Source organism: Spermophilus citellus, assembly GCF_964194105.1.
Source record: "Spermophilus citellus genome assembly, chromosome: 3".
NCBI lineage: Eukaryota > Metazoa > Chordata > Mammalia > Rodentia > Sciuridae > Spermophilus > Spermophilus citellus.
In genome coordinates this window covers 142,058,898-142,082,241 of record NC_138184.1, presented here as the reverse complement: position 1 = coordinate 142,082,241, position 23,344 = coordinate 142,058,898, and the positions used below count along the sequence as shown (strand labels likewise).

At 40.6% G+C, this 23,344-nt stretch overlaps 1 long non-coding RNA gene across 4 annotated transcripts in view; it reads right to left on the bottom strand.

The window, feature by feature from the left end:
• The window catches only part of LOC308645443, a 47,567-nt gene that overhangs the window by 16,773 nt on the left and 7,450 nt on the right, over window positions 1–23,344 (bottom strand). For all 4 annotated transcript variants that reach the window (XR_014021218.1, XR_014021219.1, XR_014021220.1 and 1 more), the window contains exons 2-3: window positions 3,365–3,434; window positions 2,410–2,554 (exon numbers count right to left, since the gene is read on the bottom strand). This is a non-coding gene — a long non-coding RNA (uncharacterized lncRNA). The remainder of the gene's footprint in view (window positions 1–2,409; window positions 2,555–3,364; window positions 3,435–23,344) is intronic.

Genomic DNA, 23,344 nt, shown 5'->3' with positions numbered 1-23,344 from the left:
ATAAATGTATTAAAAAAAGTTCAATAAGAAGCCATTGCTAGAAGCCATATTATATCACCCCTTGATGAACAGAACCTCAGAAATTAAACTGCTCACTTAAAGCAAAAGGGATATTTATTATTACAGTGAACTTTGTCAACACCCAAAAGTTCAATCAGAGAAAGGGGAAAGAAGCCAACATGGTATACGCGCCTGTAAACCCCAAAAACTTGGGAGGCTGAGGCAGGAGGATCACTAGTTCCAGGACAGCCTGGACAACCTAGAAATACCATGTGGCAAATAAAAAGTAAAAGTCAGGGGGCTGGGGTTATAGCTCAGTGGTAGAGAGCTGACCTAGCACATGTGAGGCACTGGTTTCGAGCCTCAGCACCACATAAAAATAAAATAAAATAAAAGTATTGTGTCCATCTTCAACAAAAAATATTTTTTTTTTTTTTTAAATAGAGGTCTGGGCTGTAGTTCAGTGGAAGAACATTTGCCTAGTATGTACTAAGCTCTCCAACACCATAAAGAAATTTGAGGGGAAGGGAATTTTGGGGAACATCATGTCCAAGAATAAAAATGGAGGCCTGAAAACTAAGACTTCCTTATTTTGGAATCATCTCAATAGGAAGTCAGTCATTACAGACCAGAGATCACTGGTATTAAGAACCTTGGGCATGTGAAATTTCTCACACACATTAGCAATCACATTTTAATAAGAAAAGAGCCTATGTATTTATTTTTGGAAGCAATGATAGAATGATAATCAGGAGGTCATTGTCTTCAAAGGTCCGAGGAACCCTGAAGGGATACAGGAGATGGTACAGTGACTGAGATTGTGCTAGGCTAAGCTAGATGTGGGAAATGATACTGTGCGGAAAAAATGTGCCTGAAGCTCAGTTTGAGGTGGCAGACAGGTCCAGCACACGGCATGGCTAGAGGAGGACGGGATGATAGCCTGACTCATCTCAAGGAAGATTAGGATAATTTTTCTTTTGGTTTCAAAATCTCTCCCCTACAGCGTTCAGTTCATGGATTTTTATAAGCATGTCTGAATCTAAGAAGATTGCTTTGTAACAAGGCACGTGTGTGTGCGCACACACACACACACACACACACACACACACACATACACACACACGTTGCCATGGAAACATCACTGTGCTTGTGTGTCAGGTGCAAGTGCACGCGCACAGTATGTTAATATATTCTCGGGAAATGCCTTTTCTGCCTTCTCCTTCTGGTGTTCTTTAGACTTCTAAAAAGATGCTTTTGGAGCCAAAATTTTACTAACCTTATCGTCCAACTGTTGTCTACAGTCTCTTTTGTTTTGAAATTTAAAATATTGATTTTAGGTTTTTCTTTGACATAATCTCTCCTGGAATTGAAGTAGTCTGTTATTTGACCTTTCACCTAGCTCATTTTTTCCTCCCAGCTCTTAAACTAACATATTGGGGATCTTAATACATATAGCTTTATTTCAAAAGAAACCTATTTCAGTTCCTAGTTGATTTCTTTGATGAGCATAATGATGCATTGGGTGTATTTCATTTTCTTAAGTATTCTCAATCCCAAATATTGTTTTAAAGTGGCCAAACAGCAATTTCTTGGGAGAATGTCAGTGAATCACAAGTTCATGAGTATGAGACTGTAGGTGTCTGGTTCAGTCTTCAAAACTTATGTAAACTTGAGAAGAAACTAAAGTAGATTTGCATGCTGAGAAAAAAGTTATTTCAACACGTGTTTCTTGAGCACCTCCTAGCAGTCTATATATGACCCAGGTACCCTTGAGAACTGTGTAGAGTAGATCATGAGCAGTGCTAGGTGAGGTGGGGCAGGAGAGTCAGGGACCTGCCTTTAGAGTTTACCACCCCCACTTCTGGGCTCTCCCTTCAGTTGGGCCATAGAGTCTAAACTGTAAAAAATGAGCAACTTGGACTAGACTATCCCCCTGGTCCCTTCAGCTCCAAGACTCCAAGATGGTGATTTGGTTTTACCACCAGGCACAGTGCAGGTGGATAGCTGATCAGGCAACCTCAGCAAGGCCAGCAGTGACTTGGTCATATCACTAGGTGGGGCCTGACACCCCAGTAGTCTCTCCACCTGTGTCATGCCAGTTTCTCCCCAGTGCCTTGGCCCTCCTAGAGTGGAGTGGAGCTCCTACTCAAGTGTCCCTTACAGATTTTGCATTCTTCTTCTGCCTTCTTCACATCTGTCCTTTGTCACTCCCCATGGAGACTAGCCAACTTGACTCATTTGTTCACTCCAAGTTATCCAGTGGCTGCATTTGCCAAATTCAAAGTAATATTTTTAAATTGTGAAATTACTTTTTGGGGAACCAACCCTGATAAAGTCTCCAATCTGTTTTCCACAACTTACCCTTTCATAGGTGTTGTTTCTGCCCCAAGGGCAATTATTTGAACTCACCCAAGCCCTCCACTGTCCTGGAGTTGGCTGATGGCCTGTGATTGCTCAGCAGAGTTCCTTCTTCACTCTGGACTGTACTGACACCTCACTCTTCAAAGTCATTCTCCAGATTGAGCCCTCTGTAAATTCTCTTGTCCTTCAAGATCTTACCAGAAAGTGCAAACATTTGTAATTGTCTGATGTTCATCTCTCCCAGGAGATTCTGCACTCCAAGACAACACCATGCCACGGTACATCCAGTGCCTGGCATGCAACAGGGATTAGGTAATAACTGTTGGATAAGTGCATAGCTGAACTCATAAGTGAAAGCATTGTCCCAACCCATAGAGAAGACAAATGATGGGAATTGCAGGCCTTGACATGTGCATATGGTGAAGAGACTTTTTCTTTAATTTTTAAATTTTTTTGTAGATGTAGATGAACAGAATGCCTTTATTTTGTTTGTTTATTTTTATATGGTGCTGAGAATCGAACCCAGTGCCTCATGCATGCTAGACAAGCACTCTACCACTGAGCTACAACTCCAGCCCCTGGAGAGACTTTTTTAACAGGTAAACTTTCTCCTTCATCTCTCCTTATAGTGCTAACCTGGCCCTTGGAGGGCAGATGCCTGCAGAAAAAAACATTATCACTCTGAAATGTCCCAGTTCTACCCGCAACTATTTGTTAGCAGGAGGGCTTTATCATTATGAGACCTTCCTTTACAAAAATTCAAAGCATTTTACTTTGCATATGAGCAAACATGTTAGTGACAGCAGTGCTCAGAATGTGAAGCACAATAGTATAAACCATGAATTGTTGAGACTTGCTCTCATGTTACAATGAAGCTTTGGTAGTAAAAAAACCAGAATCCTTTTTTTTTTTTTTTTTGCCAATATCATAGCCCATTTTCTATTGCTATAATAAAATACTACAGACTGGTTACTATATTTAAAAAACAGTTCTTTTAGCTTACAGTTCTGGAGGCTGGGAGGTCCAACAGCATAGTGCCAACATCTGTTCAGCATCTGCTGAGGGCCTTCTTGCTGCATTATAGCATGAGAGAAGACATCACATTAAAAGTCAGAGCAAACCAGCCAGTGAAAGCTCACTTTTAAAATACAGTCACTCCCAAGACAACCCATCAATAATCCATGAATGGATCAATCCATACATGAGGGCAGACAGAGCCTTCATGACCCAGTCACTTCTTAAAGGCCCTACCTCCCAACACTGCCACAAATCAAATTTCAGTAAATTTTGATGGGTACAGATTATAGTCAAACCACAGAAGCTGTTAAAGTCCTTTTGCCTCTCGGGGCCTCAGTTTCCTCCCCTACAGATGGACTTAGCCCTTTCTCCAATTCCTTCCTAAGCAGACACTGTAACCGCTTGATTTAAATACAATTTTTCTAATATTGGTAATGCCTAAATCCCTCATGTGGAAATTAAAAAAAAAATCAAGTGTAGACTATGTCAGGCAATTAATTAATACACATATTTTGTGATGTTTTAAATTTTATCAGCTTTTAAAATCTATTATATTTTCTAACTATTCTTGTTTATATCTTAACCACTCACATATGAATTTTTCTTTAAATAGAGGACACACATTCTTGGGAAATGAATAAAAAAGGCATTAATGCCATTTGTATTGTCCCGATGAGTGCTGGCAGATTTACAGTTTTGCTGCCTATTCTATTTGTCTTACCTGGAGAATGGATGGGTGGCTTGGGTAGATTGCCCTCAAGTCTTTGGACAGTGACCCAGCTATAAAATATGCTTGTCTCATTCTGTCTTCCCTGTTTTAGCAATGAAAATCAGAAAATTCATTTAATCCCTTCATGTCTTAGTTTTTTCATATATGAAATAGGAAGAGTACCTTGCTCTATGTTTGTCTTAAGAAATTTGGCAAAGGCTATTGCAATTTTCATGGCTGTTGTCATGCCAATTCCACAGAGACGTCTGATGTCTGGGCTGTATGCAGATGTGGGCTCACTAGGGATTTGAGACACTCTCTTGTGGGGTCCCACAGAGAGCATTTAGAGCAGGGTGCTGACTCAAGGTGTTCTGTGGACATTGAAGGCAGATTTGGTGTTGTTCGTTTTTGGAGGAGTGGCTTCCCTCAAGGACCAAATCCTATCTAGTCTGATCCTAATGAAGAAAATAAGGATAAATGTGTCATTTGTATCTGTATGGGGAATTTGCCTGTGGTTGTCAGCTGTTGGAGAACCTCTTTCCTCTTTTTGGATGTTAAATTGTTTGTTTTTAAACATTCATGAAATGTACTCGTTCATAAATTTTCAAAGTCTGCTTGGAACCACTGAGCTGAAGGACAACCCTGATGTTTCCAGATATTCTGTGACCTGGTTTTGTCAGTCAATGATTAACTGACTTTGGCGAGCAGAGATAACGCTGAGCTTTGGAAATTTACCCAGCTTCTTGAAAGTAGAAGGACATAAACAATTTTGCTAAGGGCATGTATACTATGTGCCAGGACCTGTTTGGTCCTATTGCATTAAACTCTCTCAGGAACTCTTTGAGACCGGAAGTGTTAGTGTTATGTTCATTTAAAATAGGAAGCTCAGAAAAGACAAGTTGATTGATCCTGGTATTCAACCAGCAAAGTCTGAATTCAAACTGAACTTGTCTGAACCCAAAGTCCACAGACTTAAAACTTCACTAGCCTGACTCCCAAAATAAAACCACAAAACATATATTTCAATCTAGGATGTATTTTTTATTGTCAATTGAAGGCCATTTGGGGGCTGACATTTTAATCCTGATATCAACAAAGAAAACTCTAGAAGACTTTAGAGGCATGAAGACTGGCCATTGAAAGAGACTAGCCTGGACTGAGCAGGACTGGTTAGTTCACAAAAGCAGGGCCTCCTGCTGAGTCTGTGGAGGAGTCTGCAGGGATGCTGCAGACAAGGACCAATAGTCACCAAGTCCTGAGTCACACCTTAGCCCTGAGTGTGTGCCACAGCTAAGAGCAAAACATTCTGGATGATCTCTCCTTTGGTATCATCTATCCTTGATGCTCTTGACATTCATAGGAATAATCAATGCCTACTGAAATGACTGACATAGGAAACAAAATAGTCATTTGCCCTGCAGGTCTGTTACCAGTAATCAGCCTTGTATTTAGTGATATATGGGCCAGTGTTTATTTCTGTATCTCTCTATTTTAAAAAATTTTTTAGTTGTAGAGGGACACACAATATCTTTGTTTAACTTATTTTTTGCGTGATGCTGAGGATTGAACCAGTGCCTCACACATGCTAGGTAAGAGCTATGCCACTTAGCTACAGCCCCAGCCTTTATTTCTGTATCTTAAATCTGTTTTCTTAGGATTAAATGATACTGTGAAGTGACAAAGAAAGTCTAATATTCTGATTTTCAAGACTTCATTGATAAGAAATCAGTTCAAGGGAAGGCTAAGTTTTTGGGAAGAATGACAAAAAATCTCTAAGCCCTGTGTTTGCAAATCTTTTTAAATTTTTTTTAATGTTTATTTTTTAGTTTTAGGTGAACACACTATCTTTATTTTATCTTTATGTGGTGTTGAGGATCAAACCAGTGCCTCACGCATGCCAGGCGAGTGCGCTACCACTTGAGCCACATCCCCAGCCCTGCAAATTTTAATATAATAAAAATCACAGTCTTAGTGCTCTTGGCTAAAGTTTCCATGTAGGAGGTCCAGTAGGGGTTCCCTGAAATCAGTGCTCTAACATATAATTTGGGGTTCTGAGTAGAAGCAAAAGATTCAAGGAACACACTGGCAGTTCTAAGATTTCTGCATTTTCATTGAAAGGCATATAATCTTTCACTTGGTAAATGGAAGCGCTTTCTTTGTTATAGTTTTTTTTTTTTCAACTGACAGGGATACAGGGATGATGGTTTTTTCTTTCTCTTTTATTTCCCAGTGCTGAGATTGAACACAGGGCCTTACACATGCTAGGCAAATATCCTTCTACCTCTGAACTACTTCCCCAGTCCTTTTTAAATTTTATTTTGAGCCAGATGCAGTGGTGTATGCCTGCAATCCCAGCAAGTTGGGAGCCTGAGGCAGAAGGATCCAGGTTCAAGGCCAGCCTCAGTAACTTAGTGAGACCCTGTATCAAAATAGAAAATAGGAGCCGGGGTTGTGGCTCAATGGTACAGCGCTTGCCGAGCATGGGTGAGGCACTAGGTTTGATCCCAGCACCATGTAAAAATAAACAAAATAAAGGTATTGTGTTCATCCACAACCATAAAAATTTTTCTAAATAAAATAAAATAAAATAAAAAATAGGGGATGTGGCTCAGTGGCATAGTGTTCCTGGATTCAACACACAGTATCAAAAGAGAGAGAGAGAGAGAGAGAGAGAGAGAGAGAGAGAGAAAGAGAGAGAGAGAGAGAGAGAGAGAGAGAAAGAAAAGAAAAAAGTTTAAAAAAATTTGAGACAGGGTCTTGCTAAGTTCCCAAGGCTGGCCTTGACCTTGCCATTCTCCAGCCTCAGCCTCCCCAGTAGCTGGGATGATAGGTGTGTGCCGCTGTGCGGGGCTGACAACAGCTCTTTCTGACTTTACATGCTGAGAGGAAACTGCTAAGCCTCCAAATAATGACTCCTTTCTAGAGTCTATTTTAATATAAAATCAGCCAAAAAGAAGAATCCTGTGGAGAGTTCCAGGGTTTGAGGCGGGGGAGGGGTGATGGCCAAGGACTCCTAAGGATCCAGGAGAGGACACATTTGTGAATACTTTTCATTAGGACAAGGAATGTGCTGGGCTCTGTCAGCACGAAGGCCATAAATTTGGATGGAGCATCACACTAATTCAAAAGTCCTTCGGAATTTCCAGATGGTTCTGTATTTATTGAGTGCCTAAAGATGCCAATTCTCTGGCTGGCTGCCATGCTTCTCCAAAGTAACACATGCCATGTGCAGGGCCATCTTCATGGTTGTTTATGGGCAGGGAGCCATTCTGGTTAATCAACACTTGGGCAGAATGACAAAATATACTGAAAGTCACTCCTAACTGTGTAGGCCCCTCCTGGGCAAGTTTGTCTTTCAAGTTTTTTGTACTTTGAAAGGTCTCAAAGTGGAGACTATAGGGCTGGGGTTGTAGTTCAGGGGTGGAGTGCTTGCCTAGCATGAGTGAGGTGCTGGGTTTGATTCTCAGCACCGCATATAAATAAATAAATAATAAAGGTCCATTGACAACTAAGAAAATATTTTTTAAGTTAAAAATAAAAAGAAATGAAGGATATAAAGGGTGCCATGAGAAAGAAGAGCTGGACCTTGAGGCAAGGTGGCAGGAGGAAGAGAAGGGAAATAGCTAAACATACTTAGTATGGTGTCTGTAACTCATTGGGGAAACTGGACTATGAGTGGCACAGGGATAAAGGATGAGCTCTGAGCTGAAAGGTCACAGTGGGTCTCAGCAGTGGTCATCCACAAGGATCCATTACTGATATCTGCCAAAGGCTCAAGAAAGGGTTTGTGTCGGGTACTTCTTGGTCCTGCCCTGGTTGATGTGGGGCTACATTTTGCTCTCTTTGGCCTTTCTTTTATTAATCTCTCCTTTCAGACACACACCAGCCTTTTCCTCATGAATACACATGACTATCTGCATGCTGCTCGAGTAACAGATTTATAGTTGGTTAGGCAGAATATCTCAGAGGTATCTGGGCTAATGAGCAATAAGTGCCACTCAGCATATGTCCTAAAAGTTATACACAGGGAAATCCCTACGAGTTTGGCTTTCTCTGGGTAATCACTTTTTCTCTTTTCAACAGATGTCCAACACATCAGGTTCTCCCATGTCTCAGAACCAACTGTCACCTTCAAATCCCCTGGAGTGCATCGTCACTGTGGCAGGGTCTATGACATCTGTCACTGGACTTCTTCACACAGAAGACATGGTAGATTAACATGAATTATGACTGTGTAATCACCAGCACTTTCAGTCACAACTGAGCTCTCTGGAAACATTGCACCATGTGATAGTGTTGGTCTTCCCAGTTGTGTCCTGCTGAATGAATGGAAAATGGTATAGACAGGCCACTCACCTTGCTCCCTTATTGCTCTATAGCCTGGGTCTTTGCCATTTCTATAAAAATCATGTTTTCCTTAACTATTAAAGAATCTTATCTTCAATAGACCCTCTGACTTAGTATTCTAGGGCTGCTGCTATTACAAAACACCATTGACAGGGTGGCATAAGCCAGCGATATTTATTTCTCACAGTTCTGGAGGCTGAGAAGTCCAAGATCAAAGTGTCTGCTGACTTGGTTCCTGGTTAGAAAGTCACCTTTGTTGTTGTTGTTATTTTTCTTTTTAGATATACATGACAGTAGAATATATTTGACATATTATACATATATGGAGTACAACTTCCCATTCTGTGGTTGTACATGATGTGGGGTTATGTGGTCAGGTATTCATATATGAACATAGAAAAGTTATGTCTGACTCATTCTACTGTCTTTCCTATTCCCACCCGGCTTCCCTGCATTCCCCTTTGTCCATTGAACTTCTCTATTCTCTACCCCTACCCCCTTATTGTGTGTTAGTATCCACATATCATCCAGCCTTTGGTTTTCTGGGATTGGCTTATTTCACTTAGCCTAATAGTCTCCAGATCCATTCATTTATCAGCAAAAGTCATAAAGTCATTCTTCTTTAGGGCTGAGGAATATTCCATTGTGTGTATGTGTGTGTGTGTATATATATATCACATTTTCTTTATCCATTTATCTGTTGAAGGGCACATAGATTGGGTTCCATAGCTTAGCTATTTGGAATTGAACTGCTATAAACATTGACGTGGCTGCATCACTGTAGTATGCTGATTTTAAGTCTTTTGGGTACATACCAAGGAGTGGGATAACTGGGTTAAGTGGTGGTTCCATTCTAAGTTTTCTGAGGAATCTCCATACTGCTTTCCAGAGTAGTTGCACCAATTTGCAGTCCCACTAGCAATGTATGAGTGTACCTTTTTCCCCACATCCTCGCCAACATTTATTGTTACTTGTATTCTCATAGTCACCTTCTTAGTGTGTATTCACATGTGGAGAGAGACATGCTTCTGCTGTGTCTTCATTTTCTCACAAATCCCATCATGAAGGACCCATCTTATGGCCTCATCTAAGCCAGAGGCCCCACTTTCAAGCACCATCACATTGAGAATTAGAGCTTCAACCTGTGACTTTGGTTAGAACACAAACATTCTGTGCTTAACACCCTCCTATCCACACAGTGTGTTTTCAATGGAAAGCACCAATCATTGATAATGCAAACAAACTTTCTAACATTAAAGAATTTGATTTGCAATTTGGCCTGAAAGTTCTGTGCTTTGGGTTTTAGGGGGATTGGGTTGATTGTGGTACTGAACTGAGAGAATAAAGCCTTAAAAATTATTAAGATTTTGCAAAATGTCACTGTTTTACAGTTTTATAAAGAGCAGTATGTGACTTAATTACTATTGCTAGCAAAATACCTTTGTGGATCCATGTGGACAAATACAGGAGAAACAGCAGTGGGGTAGGGAGGCAGATAGTTTGGGGGCATTTAAACTCTCTTCTACTAAGTGAACCAACAATTCTGCTCGTTTTGTTGTTAATATAATGTGGAATTCAGGAGCCACATTTGGGCTTAAGTTCTTGACTCCACCACTTAGTAACAGTGTGACTAGAGATAGTAATAATTACCACTTCATAGTATGCAATAAACAGAAGACACAGGGAGAAGGCCTGCAAAGTAATTTAGGACTATGTTTGGAACATGGGGAGTGCTTATTTGATGTCATCAAGGATTACTATTTATTATTTATTTATATCATAATGGGAGAGGTACAGCACTAGGAAATCAGAGTCTTTCCATAAATTACTTACATAAATTAATAATTACAACAACATCTACAACAATAGCAAACACTTTTATGTAGCAGGCCCTTATTAGGTATTAATTTGCAACCACCCTATGAGATGAGTACTATTATCATTATCATTATCATTATCATCCCTAACTTACAATTGAGGAATGGGAGTCACAAACAGATTAAGTAACTTAGCTAATGACCAGCAGGGCCAGGAGTTCTGACTAGGCACTCTGGTTTCAGAGCTCATGAACCACCACAAAATGTTGCCTTTTTGGACTATATGGCTGGGGCATTGGCTGGAGGCAATGGGTGGACCCAATAATTCACTGGAATCCCTTGATGTCTGAGATCATTGGAAATTCCCAATTTCAAGTCTATGGTTATGCTCCATAAAAGGCAATTAAAATCACAGTACTGAGTCCTTAGCTTGAGAAATTCTTACATGTTCTGCCTACTATTGTCATATGGCCCAAGATTCAAAAGTAAAAGGTCACAAGGTATAAAGTCTCATCATCCAGCCATCTAGTTGCCTTGCCCAGAGGTAACTATTGTTGGCTAATGGGTCAATTTTGACTAAATTGTTCACTCAAAAACCTTATCTCTTCACCATCCAAGATGAACATGGTACCTTGGCCCCCTCCCCTATCTGCTCTGACTTCCTGACTAGAGTGAGAATTCCCATGACAGAGAGAAGCACAACATGGTTCTGACAGCCTCACTTTCCTTCCCCTTTCCTTATTTTGGACTGAACCCAGCGCCTTATGTATGCAAAGCAGATACTCTTCCAGTGAGCTATATCCCCAGGCTTCTCTTATTCTTTATATCACTTTTATATTGTTTGTAATACCTACTGCAATGTAAATGTTATGTAACTAGATGTTTTACTGTATTGTTTAGAGAACAGTGTCTAGAAAAAATCTGTACATGTTCAGCACAGAAGCTTTTTTTTGGGGGGGTGGGGGAATATTTTTATCTATAGTTGGTTGAATCTGTAGATGCAGAATTCCTGTTTTCAAAGGGTTTTCTATAATGTGGCAGCTATGGAAATTTAAGTTTCCTTCCTTCCTTAGGGTTTTGTCATCAGTGTTGTTAGTTTAGTGGCTTTTCTAAATGATTCTGTAAAGTCTGTATTACAGCTGTGTCATGTTTGGCCACTGAAGTTTCTGCTTGGTTATCTCAGTGGTTAGGTAATGACAGAGATTTCCTGAAATACTAGGAACCAATAAGTCTCTCCCAGTCTTTGTGAAGGGGCTCTGTGGACATGTCAGGGCATGTCTGCAACCAGCAGTTGATGATTCTGCCTCAGTTTTCAGTGCCTGCTTGCATACAGCTTCTGGTTTAGGTTGCTCAGATGTAAAACCTTATAGCCTTCTCAGCCATGCTAGGGTCTTTCCTGAGCATGCACATAGCCCCTGACTCATGTACAACTCTAAGCAGACAAGCAACCTCCTAGTTTCTCAGGAATATGTTGGAGATTTTTCAAAGAATGGACATCTCATTTTCCAGTTTTTCCCTTTTTTAAAAAAATATTTATTTTTTTAGTTTTAGTTGGACACAATACCTTTATTTTATTGATTTTATGTGGTGCTAAGGATCAAACCCAGGGCCCCACACATGCTAGACAAGCGCTCTACTGCTGACCTATTGTTTGAAAAATGTTATCTACTACCTTTGGAAGTCTTGAAATTAACAATGCCTCCAAATATTTTCAACAAATTCCTGAAAAAAGGGTTTTCATACTGGGTGACTACCAAATCAAGTCAAATAAAGACTGCCTTGCAGGGAACTTCCAGACAAAGCAAATCCTGACAGTTCCTCAGGAATGAGGTTTGGAGGGTGCTCTTATCCTAATATGCCCTCTCCAGTAAGCTGCCAATCACTGTGATTGTGGGCTATGGATTTTTGAGGCTACTAGAGAGCTGGCAAAACTAGATAATGGGAATAGGGCAAGTTAAGCAGTTACTACTGAGATCCAAACATTTTCCCTGAATTACTAAAAGCTTTGATTACCTTATAGAGCTCTACAAAAGTTCTATCTGACTATCTTTGCCATTTTTCTCATTTATATGGAGGATAAAATTGGGGGGGATTCTTTTTCATTTTCCCTGACATTATTCTAACCAAGTTCTAAAGGGAAAAGAGAGTGAGCGGTTTGAAGAAGCATTGGAGTTATTCACTCTCAGGTGGAGTGGTTTCAAGTGATGGCAAGGTCCAGGGTTAGGCCATGGAAATGGACAGCTGGAATAGAGAGCAATGGGAGTGAGGGGCATTGCAAGGCCAGGTTGATGAGGGGGTGTCCACATGGATGCTAAAATCCTCCAGATGGTGATACTACCTAGTGGGAAAGGAGACTGAACCAGGGATCCAAGTTACTGACTATGAAGCAGTGACTGACTGGTGGACAGTGGCTAGTGTCAGTATTGGGAAATGAAAGATATTATATGCACAGTCAATACGGAAAACAATGATAGAGATATTTTGAAGACTGAAGATGACAAGGAATTTTAAAAAGAATTATAATTATAATAAATATAATTTCCATTATACCAACAGAGTTGTTATCAATATAATTAATAATGGCTTAATGTTAGTAGAAAACTTTCATAACCAACAAACATTTTTTTACTTCATGTATCAGGAGGTAAAGGTAAGAACCATACCCTTTATAGCTGCATCTTCCTGTGGCTTTACCTCTCATTTCATTTTTTCAGGGAGTTTTCTTTATTTGAGTTTATATAACCTCTTTTATCTCTAGCTTTACATGATATAAGAGCACCAGGACCAGGACAGTGACTTGCATATCTTCAGACCAAGGTTGGTGAAGAATCCCAGTGTATTAGTCCACTTTGTGTTTTTATATCAAAATAACTAAAAAGCTGAGTTATTTATAAAGAGATTGATTTGATTTATGATTCTGGTGGCTAGAGGATCCAAATACCAAGGGTCCCTTGGCTGTGTCCCAACATGGCAGAGTAGTGGAAGGGAAGCAGTAACATCAGAAGGGTACATGTGCAAGTGGGTTGTTTATAATCTCCACTCCTACCAGCCCTGAACCTCACTGTGAGATAGCAGTAATCCATTCATGAGGTGGAGGCCACATGACCTAGTCACCTGCCCCTAGGCCTGACCTCTTAAAGGTTCTTCTACCTCAAGATCAGCACACTAGGGACCAAGCTCCCATCATATGAATGGCTGGGGAACAAACACTATCCAATCATAGTACTCAGCCCCAAATTGTTTGTTTTTCGAAAGCCACTGCTTTCTGCAGGCTTGAGGATATGATATAACTATCTTGGTCTTACACATGTAACCATGTGTATTTTTTATGTAAAAAGAAAAAAATATATATATTTTAGGCAAGTTCTTACTATGTTCCCCAGGCTGGCCTCAAACTCTTGGACTCAAATGATCCTCCCATCCCAGTCTCTCAAGTAGGTAGGGCACAGGTGTGTACCACCACACCCAGCATTATGCAGAATTCTTTTAATCGCTCTTTTCACAATTTATTATAGCAGTAATCATGAGTTAACTGCCCACAACAACACTAATGTGCAAAAAGCATTAGACACTGAAATGTCTTAACTGGGCCATTGCCAACTTGTGTCTGAATACAAACCATAGCATCAAGATTTGGGGCTGGAAAACACTCTCAATATAATTGCTTAATGCTGCCATTACTCTATCAGCAACCATGACTGTGAAAAGCACTTCAGGGTCAGCTCTTAAGACTATAAAAGTGAGACCCAGGGGAGCTGGATTAGATTCAGTTGCTTTTTCTTTAATCTTCAAACTGCACATTCACAGAAGACTTAGAAATAAACAAGTTGAGGAAATTGAAGCAGGAAAACCCTGCCTTCCCATTAAGCTATGAGGACTCCCTCTCTTGCCCACCACTTTCAGTGAACCTCTGGAAAGCGTGGTCTATAATGTCCCTTGGCAGCTTGCAATACACAGCAGCAGCCTTCTGCCCATCACTCCAAAAAGAACAAAGATGGACTGTGATAGACTCCTGGTCTTCCCCATTCTCTACCTGTTGGCTAGTTTTTGTTGTTGTTCTAATTAGTTTAACAGTGTTGAATGAATAGATCTTCATTCTTAAAACTTTCTCCTCTTCTTCTCATCTTCTGGGATATATTTTTTTCCTATTTTTTTTTCTTCCTACAATTCTGATTCCACCTCTTCCTTCCCTGGCTCCTCTTTGTCCACCAGCTCTTTGCCATTTACTGCAAATCCATCCTAGGTTTCATATTTTTTTCTCTTCTCCCTTGGTGACTTCGAGCAGCTTCCACCTAGTAGCATAACAACCTAATCTATAGCTCAAGCCCCCAATGTGAGCTCCATTTTTCTAGTTCTGACTACTGGATACCCAATATTTAGCAAACTGATATTTAACTAATATCTCAATGATACGGGTCTTAGAGATCAGGAAGGCTCCTTGCTCCCTGGGTGTTCCCCAAGAAACGCAAAGGCAAGTGTAGAAAGCAAGTTTTATTTAAGAAAGGAACAGAGACAGACTTCTTTGAGGAGAAGTGGGGCCCAGAGCTGGGTGCCCCCAGGAGTGGGTATGTCTTGCTCTTTTACAGAACCTTGACATCTCTTTTTTTTTTTTTTTTCATGTAAGTGCCTAATGGCAGGAAGGTACAGCACAGGGGGTAATTGCTTGTGTTGGAGAATTCAGATCCCTTTCCCATCCCTGGGAGGAGTGGAAGTGTTATCCTGGAGATTAGCTGTTAGCAACCCAGTGATAACCAGCCAACATCCTCTCTCCACCCCCATCATTATCTACACTGATTGCCAGGCCTTCAGGCCCCTGCCTCAGTTTGTTGAGGAATGTGACATTTCCTGTGCCTTCAGGCCAGGTAGGGCTATAGACAGATTGCTTTTTGGCAAAAAAGCATGTGGGAAGTCAGTATAGTGGGCTCATTTTATAGAATTCTTTTTTTCTTTTTATTTTTTTTAGTTGTTGATGGAACTTTATTTTATTCATTTATTTATATGCAGTGCTAAGAATGGAACTCAGTGCCTCACACATGTGAGGCAAGTGCCCTACCACTGAGTGATGATCCCAGCCCTAAAATTATTCTCTGAATCCGTGTTCCCACCATCCTCATCTATTTGTCCCCTTATATCACCATGCCTCAAACTGTACAAACTGTTTCCTCAAGACTTGCTTTTCTTTTCTTGTTCCAGTCTGGAAATGCTGAGTCCCTATTAACCCCTCCCACCCCTGCTGCCATCTCCATGTTTAATTCATCTTATTTTTGACATAACTATTCCTTCATGTCTCTCCTCTTCATTACCCTGCCTTCCTAGCTCTCTTCCTCACTGCAGGCACCTCCTCTCCTTTCCAATCCACATGGCTGCCGGCATTCCCTTTACAATACACAGATCTGATCAAGGTCAGGCCTTACAGTTCCCAAAGCTTGAGTGATTGTACGTCCTCCTGGTCTGGAACAGGGCTGTCTTCTTCTGTGTGTGCCATCATTCTACCCGGTAAGCCTGCCTATTCACTCTTGAAGGGGGCGCATTAGGGTGATGAATTATGTGGTCATCCTACCATGGCTAATGGGATAAAATCCAAAGACTGGCTTGGCTTACAATCTGGCCTCAAGCTAACTTTCTAGCTCTATCTGCCCACCTGTCATTTCTAACATGCCAAGCTATTCCCAACCCCTGTCCCTGTCCATGCCATTCTCTTCCCAATTTCCCACTTGTCAACTCCTTACTTTTCACCCCTGAGCCAAACTAGGACCTCTTCTGTGAAATAGCTTATCATGTCTGCTCCCCTCCGCATCTGTCCAGAAGTCACCCCTTCCCAGTGATCCTGTAGCAATTTGTCCAAACCTCTGTTGAATCTGGCGCAACTCCTGGCATGTCCTCAAAGCATTTGGAAAGAGAAGCTTTAAAGAAGTAGGGAGCCAAGTGTATTTCAGCTGGCTCTGATTAGAATTAAGAGCTTTTATCTTCCATATGGGACTTGCTTGAGAAAATCCAACATGTCAGAGCCAAGTCTATTTCTTCTTCATCTGTAGAGTAATAAGGAGAATAATTGCTGCTGCCAAAACCTACCCGTGTGAACTCAATAGGGTAATAAAAACAAGCCATGCTGTTGAAGAGTAACATGTTGAAATTGAGTGAGAGGAGTCTTCCATTCCCTGTCATCCATCTCCACAGTCCACGGCCTGTGGCGGGCAGGAGCAGGAAAAGATTCTGAGATCTGGCAGATGGTTAAACACAGCTGTTGCTTCCTTTCTTCCCTCCCTCCTTCCTCTCTTATGTGCCACCAACAGCACTGAAGTATAGGCACCATTTCTGGGGACAAACAAACAATTGCCATATAGTATAATGAGTACTCAGTGAAATATTATCTCAGGGGCCAGGGGAGCCCAGAGGAAGGCTGGGCATTCAATCTGCCTGAAGGGGTCAAGGCAGATTGTTTGGAGGATACCATGTTAGGTGTCAGGCTCAAAGACAAAGAGAAGCTCTGGGATTTGTAGAGGGGAACAGTGAGCTAGCATGGGTGAAGGGAGAGTTCCATGCTGACAAGTGGGGCTTATGGAATTTTCAGCTGTAGCTGGGTACAAGAGGCACATGTCTGTAATCCCAGTGGCTCGGGAGGCTGAGGCAGGAGAATTAAGAGTTCAAAGCCAAGCCTCAGCAAATTAGCAAGGCCCTAAGCAACTCGGCAAAACCCTGTCTCAAAATGAAACATGAAAAGGGCTGGGAATGTGGCTCAGTGGTTAAGCACCTTGGGGTCAATCCCCAGTAACAAGTGGGGAAAAAAAAGAATTTTTAGCCATAATGGGTTATAGAGATCATTTAATGAATCTCACAATTTTCTATTTTTTTCAAACAAGGTTTACCTTGACCAATTAGCATGCACTTTGATATTTTGTTGTCTTTCAGAACTATTATCTTGGGGTAGGGATGCAGTTTCGTGGTAGAGCGCCTGCCTATCATGCTTGAGGCCTTATGTTAGATCCCTAGCACCACAAAAAAACAAACAAAAACTATTCTCTGTCATGAGAGAAAAATATACTAGTCATAACCTTGACCTTATCTCTTCAATTCTTCCTTGAGGAAACTACCCAGAATAACTAAATGGCTTGGCCTAGAAGCATAAAGAAAGATTCACATTTAGTGTGAAGGATTGGTGTTAGAGATAAAGGAGACCTGTGTGGCTCTAGTTGTTGGATTTTTCAGGATTTGCTTACCCTAGAAGTCCTGCTCATCTTTGTGGAAAGTTATCACACAGCCCTGGAGAGAGGTTGAGATAGCGGATTAATAAATGAGGTATTCAGGTATTTTATAGTCTTATTAAAATATCCTGGATAGGGCTGGGGATGTGGCTCAGGAGGTAGCGTGCTTGTCTGGCATGCGCAGGGTACTGGGTTCGATCCTCAGCACCACATAAAAATAAAATAAAGATGTTGTGTCCACTGAAAACCAAAAAATAAATAAAAAAAAATCCTGGATATATCATTACTTCTGAGTAAGAATTCTCAATTTTTTTTCCCCTTAGGAAGGGGGCAGAGCCACTGGAGAGGAAAGGTCCCCATTAGAATGATCTGGGGCTTTTGCCTGGTATCTCTGATGAGCCATTCTGAAACATTCTCTCACTTTAAGAGCCTAAATTCCAGCTGACAACAAGCTTCCTTGAGATTTTGATTAATGGGTGTGTCCTATCACTCCCGGGTAGGGGGCAACCAGGAAAAATAAAGGTGAGAAATATTCCTCTCTTGAGTAATGGTTTCACAATTCAATACAAATTCAAAAGTTCAGGAACCAATCAATATCAGGGTGCCAAATTTTTTTGTTCCAAATTTAAAAAAAATTAAAATGGGGGGAAAAATCAACAAAACCGCTAATCTTTCTCCCAAATTGATTGCCATCTAGAACTATCATAAGAGTAGGAAGGATATACTCTTAAAGATAATCTTGTACCTTGAATACATCTAACTTTTTATATATAACAAAGCAGCTACCACACTGTCCTGATTTGTCTTATTTCACCAGGAACACTTCCTTACAGACTGTAGACCAGTGTCTGGAATTGCTGCTCTAATAGATATAAACCTCTTCCTGAGGTTCACCCTTCAAAGGAGGAAATTTAGATTCTTTATGCTATGCCTTGCATGGAAGATAATTATTTTAAGTCATAAAAATTCCATTAAGTAGTCTAGAAAATTATACACAAACCATTAACTAGATTACACTAAATATGAAAAACAAAGCAGTTTCTATTATTTGGTTTATCGAACCATCACCATTTGGCTGTGGATTCTAATGCTATGCATTGAAGGCCATAGACACTTGCTTCTTTTTTTTTCCTCTGCAGGATGACTGGGTTTAAAAAAATACTACAGAAGGTAGCCTGGCTTTCTAAGAAACTCATTATTAAGAGTCATTAGGCAAATTGTATTTTCTGATTAGAAACTCTTGTTTCTTTGAAGCCCGTGGATGTCAAGCTAAGTCAATATTCTGCATGGTGGGGCTTTTTATTTTTATTTTTTGAGCTGGAGTATGGCTATGTTGCCCAGACTGGTGGTGAACTCCTGTGTTCAAGCGATCCTCCTGCTTCAGCCTTCCTAGGAGCTGAGATGACAGGTGCATGGCACCACATTCAGCTTTCTTTTTATATTTTCATATTGTACATTCTAAGTTTCTTTGTGAGCTCCAAAAGAAACTCTTTTGCTGCTGAAATTCATGAGCTATTATCAACAAATAAATTTATGGTGACATTTAATTCAGTATAAAAAGCATGCTGTATTAAAATGAAATCCTAATTGTAGCTGTCATTCTCCTAATCAACAGTGGTCTTGACAGGACTTTTCACTTCTTTAGTCAGTAATTGATATGGGAGGGTTGAAAAACAGAGAAAGATCTGTTAGTACTATGCCACCAGTTAAAAGATGTACCAGAGAATATTTTATTGAAATATTATTTTTAATGGAAGAAATAAATCCTAGATCTCTTCTAATGCCTCCCTAGTATTTCACTGAATCACAACTTCAATTTATTACAAACTCTGAACAGTCACCAATCATCATTCCCAAACCCTTGGATTTGTTCTTTGCACAAGTCATGTCTGGAGCTGCTTTCTTAACGTTATTTATCTTACCCTTTTATACTTGCCTCGTAGAAACAACTGAATTCTGGAAATATTTGTGCCTCTCTCATACAATTTTAACAGTCAAAACTGAATCAGTGATGCCTCTTAGAACTTTTTTGTTTTTGCCCTTTTCCTGCTAAATCTGTGTTTTAGTGTAGCACATTTTATTTTCCCATCTGTATGATTTGCTTGAAGCTTTTGATATTTACAGATCATGAAAAAAATGTTCTACTGTATGAAAGTAAAACCACATTTCCTTGTAAAACCTGATTCTTTCATAATGTTTAGGTTTGTTTGTTTCAATGAGGAGTTTGTAGGAGTATTTTTGGCATTAGTATTCTCAAGAATTTAGTATTTGTTCATCTGCACTTAATCTGCACAGTGTGCTTATGATAATAATATGAAAATGGATCTGCAATCATTTGATCAATACTGGACTGCCACTCTTCAGCCCTTTATTCCTACTGGAACTGCCACTGTTCAGCCCTTCATCACATTTTAAAACTGTGATAAAATATGTATAACATAATATTTGCCATTTTAACCAGTTTTAATTGTTCCATTCAGTGGCATTAAGTGCATTCACATTGCTGTGTAACCCCTCATCAGTATTTTTAATCTGGTTGCTACTACAATAGCCTTCAAAATATACTCTTCTTCTAATTTTGCCCCGGTTAAGTAAGAAAATAAAAACCTTCTCTCTCTTGATTTATTTTCACCTATGCATGGAAAAAAATTGAAGGGGCATTCTTTGTCATTTCTTCTGTGCTTTGGGCTTCAGAGTTGCTGAAAATCAAATGCAGACAAAGTTCTCAGGGCAAAGAAGGCAAGATCCTGCTGCACAGGTCCCATCCTTGGACATAGGTTATTCCTTGCTTAGGACATCACTGAGAACATGATAGAAAACATAATGGCATTAAACAGGTCTTGCACCAGAAGCACAAAGAGGCTTTTAGAAGTGAAATCTTTAGCTTTTGTATGCAGAACATAAAAAAAAAAAAACACTAAGAGGCAAAACTTTTAAACAGCCCAATATAGTGAAGCCCTGACAGCTTCACCCCAACCAAGAAAGGGGCACCGAGTCCTGAGCCCTCTTGCGGGGTAATAGGTGAAGCAAGATCCAGGAGTCCACTGATGCAAACTGTTTCCTTTGGAGCCCTTGGCAGTGCAGTTTTGTATCACTAGATGTCAGTGTGGACTTTCCCAACTGCCACCTTTTTGCCTTAGCAGGAGGAGATGTAAAAGACATCACCCTTCCAGAAGTTTTGGCCAACATAGGGCTATTTTTAGAACAGTAATTTCACCAAATATTTTGTCTACTTACATCTTTCGACTTTCCAGAGTATTTAAAAGCACAGACAGAACACCTGAACCAAAGTTGTTCTTTTTTAACACTGTGACCTTCTTATCTCAATGTTTGCATTTGGAAGGATCTTGCAAGGATGTTCCCAGGCAGGTGATGGAAAGTTCCACTTAGTACCTTAAATGCCATATACCTGTAGGCCCCACTTGAGGAAACCCTGGCATCCCACGCAACCCTGCATCACAGTGGGAGCAGGAAGCTGAAACAAAATATATATGAATAACCAAATAAGGATTTAGTGGCTCTGTTTACTGATTTATTTTTATTTATTTATTTCACACTGGGGGTGAAATAACCACCCAGCCACATCCCCAGCCCTCAGTTTTTTTTTTTTAATTTTTAAGACAAGGTCTCACTGATTTTTTTAGGCCTTGCTAAATTGCTGAGGCTAGTCTTGCACTTGCCATCCTCCTGCCCCAAGCCTCTTTTGAGTAGCTGGATTATAGGCATGCAGCACTGCATCGACTGATTTTTTTTTTTAAGAGTTTTAATCTGGGGATTTCTGAAATCATAAAGACTAGTCATTAGTTTCCTGTTGCTGATGTAACATTATCATGAACTTATTAGTGCCTTAAAACAACACAAATGCATCTTTTGGTTTTTGAGGTTAGAAGTCCCAAATGGGGTTCACTAGGCTAAAATTGAGAAGTTGGCAGGGCTGTGTCCACCTGGAGGCACTTGAAGAGAATCCATTTCCTTGCCTTTTGTAGCTTCTAGAGGCCACCTGCATTCCTTGGCTCATGGCCCCTTTAGTCTTCGAAACCAACAATGGTGGATTGAATCTTTCTTTGTATCACTCTGACCTTGCCACTCCTAACACCCCCCCCCCCAATTTTACTTATGAAGAACCTTGTAATTTTGTAATTACATTGGACCAGGATAATCTCCCTATCTCAAGATCCTTAATTTACTTATACTGCAAAGTCCTTCTTGCCATCTAAGGCAACATATTCATAGATTCCAGTGATGAGGACATGAACATCTTGGGATGGGCATTTTTCTAGCACATCAATATTTTAAAAATAACATATGATGCAATTTTTCAGGTGATAAACTTTTTAATAGGCTGACTCAGTGCCATAGACAACTGCTGTTTATATAGTAGACTGTGTTGGAAAATAACAAGGCCTAAATTTCCTTTGCTTATGGAATGTTAAAAATGAAGAAAATTAAATTTGCCACACCCAATATTACTATTTGGTTACCTTCCAACTTGACTGAGCACTAATTCCACTGCCCCCTTGTGACCCTTATTTTGAGGATATCTGTCCTAGGATTATCACTGTGTAGGCACAGGGAAAGCACATGCAGAGAGCAGGACCCATGATTCCTACATGGAGAAGCACTGAATTCAGTGAAATTCAGTGCTCAAAAAGATAGGCCCAGCAGCCTATGTGGATCCCCAGGCGGAGCCAGCAGAACTTAACCCCAAAACCTACAGGCTAGTTTCCTTCCACTTACATAAAGCTCAACTCAACTTCCCCCTTCTCAATCGTGCTCAATCTCTTCATATCCCTCCCTAGTGCCAGTACCACCCTGGCCTCTTCCTTCTTGGTCATGTGGCAGTATCTAAGGCCTGCCAAGGCTGTCTCTCAAGGGCTTAACTGCCCTACAGCTGCTCTAATCCAGTTTTCTTTCCTTCCTCCCTGGATGACTACATCAACCTCCTAACAAGTCTTTCCCTTCACTGTGCTTTTTTCTTTTCCCATCAATCCAATCCCCAAAATACTGCCTGAGCTCTCCTTCCAAACTATAAATATAGTCATGTTACTGCTCTGTTACTACCCATTTGCCTTTTGGATCCATTCCAGTCTGTAGCCAGCACAGTAAGCTGGTTAGACGAGGCCCCAACCTACTTTTCCAGCAAGTTGCCTCACCTCCTACTCTTTTATTCCAGCTAGCATGAACTGCTTGCAATTCTTCAGATGCTCTTCCTTTTTCTAGGTTCCCTCAGCTAGGAATGCCTATAGTCAGTCAACTCCCTCTCAAAATGGCTCAGTGTTACTTCTAGGATCATCTTTGTCCTTCACCCAACCCCCATTACTTTGCATGGCTCCAATATGCATTTACCATGCTGCACTCTAAATCACTTCTTTATCTATGCTTTTAGGCCCCCTCACTAGAAGCGAAAGGTAAAAGGCAGGGACCTCACTTAGTTTAACTCTGCAACACCAGTGCCAAGCACATTAGAGATGCACAGGCTATTTGTTTAAGGAATGAAGACATCTCCAGTATGGGTCCTAAGGTATCCTGATGTTTCCATACACCAGGGATGACCCAGCTCAGGGCTATGTTCCAAACCCTATCCAGTTTAGACAGTTAATCCCTGAGGTTCAGCCAGAGCCCCAGCTAGCTTCTGGGAAATAGAAGTTGGGTAAGTTAACCAGTGCACTATTTTCTTTCTTGTTCCTGGGAAAAAATTAATCCTGCATTTATGACCTTACCGATTCCCACCCGGCTTACCTTGGTGGCTGAGACCATTCAATAGTCACTCAAAGGAAATCGGTCACCTAAGGTATAGATGGCCCTGGTTGAAATATATAGGAGACAAACAACTTGACACACAAATTTAATGTGAGAATGGCATTTGGCTAAGTCAGTAGTAAATCATGGCA